Source organism: Ammodytes marinus (assembly GCF_949987685.1).
Source record: "Ammodytes marinus genome assembly, chromosome: 14".
Classification (NCBI taxonomy): Eukaryota; Metazoa; Chordata; class Actinopteri; order Uranoscopiformes; family Ammodytidae; genus Ammodytes; species Ammodytes marinus.
In genome coordinates this window covers 13,341,606-13,347,605 of record NC_137218.1, presented here as the reverse complement: position 1 = coordinate 13,347,605, position 6,000 = coordinate 13,341,606, and positions in this window count along the sequence as shown.

Here is a 6,000-nt window from a genome sequence, read left to right as displayed (position 1 = left end):
GTGCTTACATGTTAGTTTTGGAGAAGTGTTATATTTTAAAATGTTATTTTGCTAGGTACAATTAACAAAAAAAAGATTAAACTTTATTATCATTTTGGAGGCTGCAGTTTGTTGTGTTGTTGACTTGTGTGTTGGATTTAGCTGGGCGAACCTACTTAGCTGGCAACTGAGTATACGGTCAGCTAATTTGGGTTCATGATGTGAAACATATTAAAAGATTTGAGCTATGCAATATTAACCATACGTAATACATGTATCACCGGATGCTTTCTTTATGCTATTTTAAAACTTCCTTTAAAAGTGTAATGGGGTTGTGAATGTAATATTATGATTGAGATGCAAGTCATGTGTACATGTCATTTCTTAATGATCCATCAATCAAGGATCATTCATTCACATAAGGAATGCTACTGCTAGGTTGTGGAACAGGATTGTTAATTAAAAGATGAGATATGTATTCGAAAATTTTAAATTATATATACAATGCTTCTTACTAAAAATAAAATAAATAAAGCGTGACAAAATAAAGCAATAAAGGTTATGTCCACTGTTGTCCTTTGGTAACAGAGGGAAAGGGAAGTGACCTTGTTGTTTCCAGTTACATTAGATTTCCTTTCCATATCCAGATATGGACTGGTAGCAGGAAAGGGATTTGTGAGGGTTTATTAAACAAGAAATGTGTTTAAAAAAGGGTAGCACCAAGGTCCTCAAATATTGCAACTTTTCTCGTTAGGGATGGGATAAAAGTATATTTGTATTATATACATATATACAGTTAGAAGTAGGTCAGATAATGTTTAAGAAAAACTGTTACCCGACTGGGTAACACGTCATAATAATGTTAATTTATAAGTGATTCATAAGTCATTTGCCAGTCATATAAGTAATTGGATAATGATGAACCAATAGTTTACAAGACAGTAATATAAATTCTTAAGTGATTCTTTGTTTCACATTTTGCAACTATTCGACTGTGAGATTGGCAGTCGAACCTGGCTCCTTATATCGAAGTGCAAATATTTGACTATTCGGGGTCAGCCCTAATGTGTACCATAGGATTTCCAGTGCTCTTCACCTGTTAAATAGGAAATATAAAAGTTTAAATAGAACTTCTACTGATCATGTTCAAATCTTTGTGAAGACCATTAAGTTGCAAAAGAATCCAAAGTTAAAGTGATGAACCATTTTCGATAGCTGGGTTTGTGATCTAATCTTTATAAGTGGTCAGGCACAGTCATAGATTACATATTTCAACTATTGAGTGAATACACAAGAATAAATAAATGCTTAAGAAAATAAACTAAATAACCATGTGGGTAGAGGGTTAAACGGTGGGTAGGGAAATGCATTGTCACAAAGCAAGGAAAAAAATCTCCTGCCTGAAGGTAAAAGTTATGGGTGGGGTTCTGATATGATCAGTCTAATTTTTCTGATGGCCTTTTTTTCGAATATGGCTCTGAGGGTGTTCTGGTGTTGTCCAATGATCTTCCCAATCATTAAACCTGCAGCCGAAGCCTAGCTTCTGAAGGAAGTACAGGTTTTGTTGAAATGTCTTGGAAGATGCGGATGGGTTTAATGTTAAGTCAGCTGGAGATCTACTGTATGATGGTGGAGTCAGTCCAGGTATTTATACTCTTCTAATCTCTCAATTGTCTGGCCTGAAGAGCAGGGGGAGCCTGAAATCTATGACCATCTCCTTGGTTTTAGAGATGATCAGGGTAAGATGTTATCCCTGCACCAGAGAGAAGTTATCCATGATGATCACCAGAATACTTCAGGTGTATCTTTCCAGATTATGTAAGATTTCCAGAGGGCAGGGACAGAGTGCTGTGAGTGATTGAGATGCTCACATAACACCCTTGGCCGCGTTTCCCAGATTCCCAAAGAGCCTCTTTGGGCTAAGTACTACTTTGGAGCGCTCTTAAGAACGCTGTGAAAGAAGAATGCGTTTCCCAGATTCGTTCTTAGCGAAAGTAGTACTTTCACTAAGATGGAACTGAAAGACGGAGCTGACCCACTCTTTCAACCTTCTTAGCGACCAAATCGTCAGTGATCATGCTGCGTCAGGGAAATTTATTTCCTCCACTTTTCGAAATAATAAAACAATGTTCAATGCGGACCTGGCGCAATAAACATAAACTAATAGTAGAGAAAAAAATGTTTTAATGAATTAGACGTTTACGTTTTCCACACACATGTGAGTTTATAGTACTACACATAAAAAAACATCCACAACCCTGTGGCATTTGACAGATATCAAGGAAACAGATTTAATTGAACTCAGCTGAACCTCATCCAGAGCGGCTCCACCTGCTATAAAGGCGTTGCCAAAGTCCGCGCGTGTGAGAAACCATGGCTGCATTACAACAGCCTCGCCGTGCGCGAAGCCAGACGGTTTACATAAATGCATACGTGCGTCGGCACTTCTCCCCACTGGACGTGCTATCAGACCGGGCCGTCCAGGCAAAGTACCGACTGCCCCGGCCGTGCGGAGATCCAACGGCTGATCACTCTGGTGTCTCCACACACATGCAATTTTTCCTTCAGCCCCCCGGAGATGCAGCTTCTGACTGCGCTGCGTTTTTAAGAACATATCAACCTCTTCCGAGGTCCAACAACCCCCAGCCCCTACCCCTTTACCACCAGTCACCAAGCACTGATCACTAAACCATAAACCCACAACCACCACATCACCCATATAGCCTACTCTCAGGCCTGAAGGCTGAAATAAATAAACAGAACCAGCAGATGTAGGCTACATGTAACGTCCTGCACACTATGAGTATTGCTGCAGTGTCCGAGTGCTTTACCTGAAAGTCTGGCACTGGAATGCTGTTGAAAGGGCACACTATACGCACACGTCATTAACCTACGCTTAGATAAATTACAAATTGCCTGGGACTTTTTGTTGCTATAGGTTTGACACTCTCATTTCAATGCAAAATGATACACACAATACATGGTTGAAAAGGAAACCAAAGTAGTTTATTGAAACCATATGGGGGAGGGGTTACTCTGCGCTGTCTTTACTGGGCGTCTGCATCACCTGCAACGAAGGGAGATTGATTAGTGAAACCTTCGCACTCTTCCTTTTTGTTTGGTTCTGGAACTCCTGCCACTTCTTCCTCACAGCACGCCAGTCACGCAGGCCACATGGGATGGAGGGGGACATATTTTCGGCTATGGCCTGCCTAACACGGTTCTTCACCGTGATGTTCTTTTTGCCCCTTGTTCCCCCGATTAAAACTGCCCGGTGCTGCCAGACCTCGTCCACTAACGCCCATCTCCTCCGCGGTAAACGACGGTGCCCGCTTGTTTCTTTTTCTGCCGCTTTCTTCCACTCTCACATGTGTGTGCCTATCCACGGGGTATATATGCGCTAATGGGCTTGATTACTACTTGGATACACTTGTTGCCACACCCCCCCCCCCCCCCCGCACCCACACACCCCCACACACACACGATACATGCGTAGCCTAATTCCACCTGTGTGGGGGTGACCACGGGGCGCTGTGTGTGACTTATGCGCTGATAAAGAGGTGGGTGATCGATTCGCCTGGCATCGATTTATTCAGTTTCAGCACGACCGCGGTGGACAGCTCCCACCAAAGTACTTCTTTCGATGCTTCTTTCGCTTCATCTTACGGCTCTCCAAAGAAGGGACTTAAGAAGCCATCTGGGAAACACCCGTATCTTAACGCTCCTTCTTTGGCGAACCCTTCTTTCTTTGGCGAACCCTTCTTTCGACCCTTCTTTGGCCCCAAAGAACGATCGCATCTGGGAAACGCGGCCCTTGACAGTTGCCTGCAGCAGGTTTAAAAGACGTGAACTGGTATGCAGTTAGGACCAGGTGTTTTGCTGGGGTTCAACTCCTTTACAGACTTTCATGAAGCTCATTCATAAGTGCCTTCCGTTCTATGGAACCGTCTCTCTACTCAAATCTGCAGTAGAACTACAACTAATTGAGATCTTCAGCAAAGTCCGTTGGGCTTTTTTTCTTTTTATAAAATATATCTACTCTTTTCCCTTCATTGAACACTGAAGAATCTATAAATCTGCAAATATTGAGTAGAATAACTTTTGCACTTAAGATGTTTCTTAATTCGATGAAAATCAAATTCTTCATGTATGTGCACTGAAGACTTCACATTTCTACATACATATTAACAACAGCTTCCACTCAAAAATCATTCATATTAAACTAAGATTTAAAGTGGGCACTGGGACACTTATCCCCCCAGCAGATTAATGTGGAGGCAAAAATTTAGCATCAAACTCTGCACATACATCATTCTGCACAGCAAAGCTAAAAACATCCAAGCAAAGTAACAATAAGTAAAACTCCTTTCTGAGTAGAATAAGGAAACTTTTACGACTGACACAGTTGTGACTCATTTAGACTGCAAAAAATAGGTTAGCCGCACTGCCAGTAATCAGGAGGAAATGAAAATGAAAGAATTTTAACGGACACAACAGAGAGCTCTGTTTGTTTCTTTTAATAGTAACCTGCAAGGAATGGTAGATTCCTTAACCATCGAGTTTACATCTGCCTGTATTCGGAGTGCAGTGTCTGATACGATTAATACCTGCATGTGATCTGTTTTACCTTCGGTCCCTATCAATCCCAGTGTCTCATTATCAGGAATGTGAAGATACATACCCACAACTACTATCATCTCTATCAATCAGTGTCTTCTTTTTGTCATGTGCTTTTATAAAATAAAATGAGCCACCTGATGTAAAGCAACAGTAAAATGAAAGTGAAGATTCTGGAATGACCTACATGTATGCATATTTCGTCCATAAATGTCACAGATGTGAAATTGTTCAGTTAAGTATATTTGCATTGCATCTCTCAACACACAGTCTATCATTGTCTATCAGTGCTGTGGCTCCTGGGATGGCAATTTCCATCTGTCAGTCGATCTGTCCCAACTGAAATATTTTGATATTTTGTACGGTATATCATGTATGAAAATTAGCATCTATTAGACTAGATGGATTGGCAAAACATTTGATGGTTCCCAGAAGATAAAGCCTAATGATGTGATCCTTTGGGATTTTCCTCCAGCACCACCATGAGATCAACATTTATAGTTTTACCTGAAATGTCTCAACAACAATTAATAGTTTAAAACGGTTTAAACTCTCCACCTCATGTCTTTCCCCCATAACTGGTTCTAAAGAATCCGATGTGAAACCATTTACAGAACCGCCATTTTAATAAACATGTTAATCCTGTTAATATCATAGGCTGTAATGCTGTGAACCCATTGTTATTTGGGTTCATTCTTGCCCTTAGCAAATGTTTTCTTGTTGATGATCTGTAGAAAGAACGTATAATAATAATAATAATAATAATAATAATAATAATAATAATAATAATAATAATAATAATAATAATAATAATAATAATAATAATAATAATAATAATAATAATAATAATAATAATAATAATAACTGATAGGTTTTATATAGCGCTTTATTGCCTAGGCACTCAAAGACGCTTTACAGGGTTCCTGGTTCAATTCGTTCACACACAGTCATACCGGTGGTGGTAAACTACGAGAGTAGCCACAGCTGCCCTGGGGCAGACTGACGTATGAATATCTGTACTCCCTTTCAGTTTCAAATGTGTCACAGATATCAGTTTACCTGTGGCACTTAAGAAAAGGCGTGTCATGCAGTTGTGTTCTCACGATTATCAAGGACAACACTGAAAGAACAGATTCCTCTGTGGTTTGATTATTTAAACAGTGCCAATAAAGGATAAGGAAAATGATTACCAATTTCCCATACTGCATCTGTGTAGTGCCCGTCTGAAGTGTTTGCTTTGATAATGCAGCATGGGTTTGTCTTTTACTCATGGCTCATGCATGTTTGTTTTTTGGTTGCTTTTTCCATCAAGAAGAATGTATGCTGTTTTGCCAACATCAATCACTCCCACATTGCAAATGCTGTTCTAATCTGTGTAAACAGCAGATTCAATCCCTATAAAAA